General features: G+C 73.7%; 1 protein-coding gene across 3 annotated transcripts in view; it reads left to right on the top strand.

Moving 5' to 3' along the window:
• CRMP1 (collapsin response mediator protein 1) overlaps positions 1 to 563 on the top strand; it is a 105,307-nt gene that overhangs the window by 6,464 nt on the left and 98,280 nt on the right. The gene's annotated exons all lie outside the window — the stretch shown is intronic.

A 563-nucleotide genomic window follows, 5' to 3' on the forward strand; every position in this document is an offset into this window, starting at 1 on the left:
GGCTGCCCTGGCAGAGCCTCGCTGCCCGGCACTGACCCACATGCCCCGCAGCCGCACGCGTGGTGGGAGGGAGCCATCCGGCGCCTGCTGCGGGCTGTGCGCGGCGGATCCCCAGCACTGTCTCTTTTCCGAGCTCCCGATGAGTTCGCCGCTCCCCGCCCCCGGCCATGTGATTGGGGTCCTCTGGCTGGAAGCTGGTGTCGCTCGACCCGGCGCCCTCCTGCCCTCGTGGTGCCCGGGCGGGGCGGGCCCACGGGCCCACCCCGCGCAGCGACCGCTGTCCTCGCGTCCGCAGCGCCGGCTCCCGGCCCGGCCCGGCCCGGCCCCGACCTGCCGCAGGGGAGCCATTGCTCCCTGGGCATGTCCCGGGACAGGCACGAGCTCCCCGGGAGGAGGGACACGCACACGGGGCTCTGCAGCTCCCAGAGAGGGGCCTGGGCCAGCCTCATCACGGAAAGCGGGGGCATAAAATGAGGCGGCTCCGCATCCCGCCGGGCAGGGCTCGGCTTGTCCGGGGAATGGAGCTACGCTTCCCTTTTCTCTGGGGGCCCAGGGGCCTTGCA

The sequence above is a fragment of the Gavialis gangeticus genome, unplaced genomic scaffold (genome assembly GCF_001723915.1).
Source record: "Gavialis gangeticus isolate Ggan-Ray unplaced genomic scaffold, GavGan_comp1, whole genome shotgun sequence".
Classification (NCBI taxonomy): domain Eukaryota; kingdom Metazoa; phylum Chordata; order Crocodylia; family Gavialidae; genus Gavialis; species Gavialis gangeticus.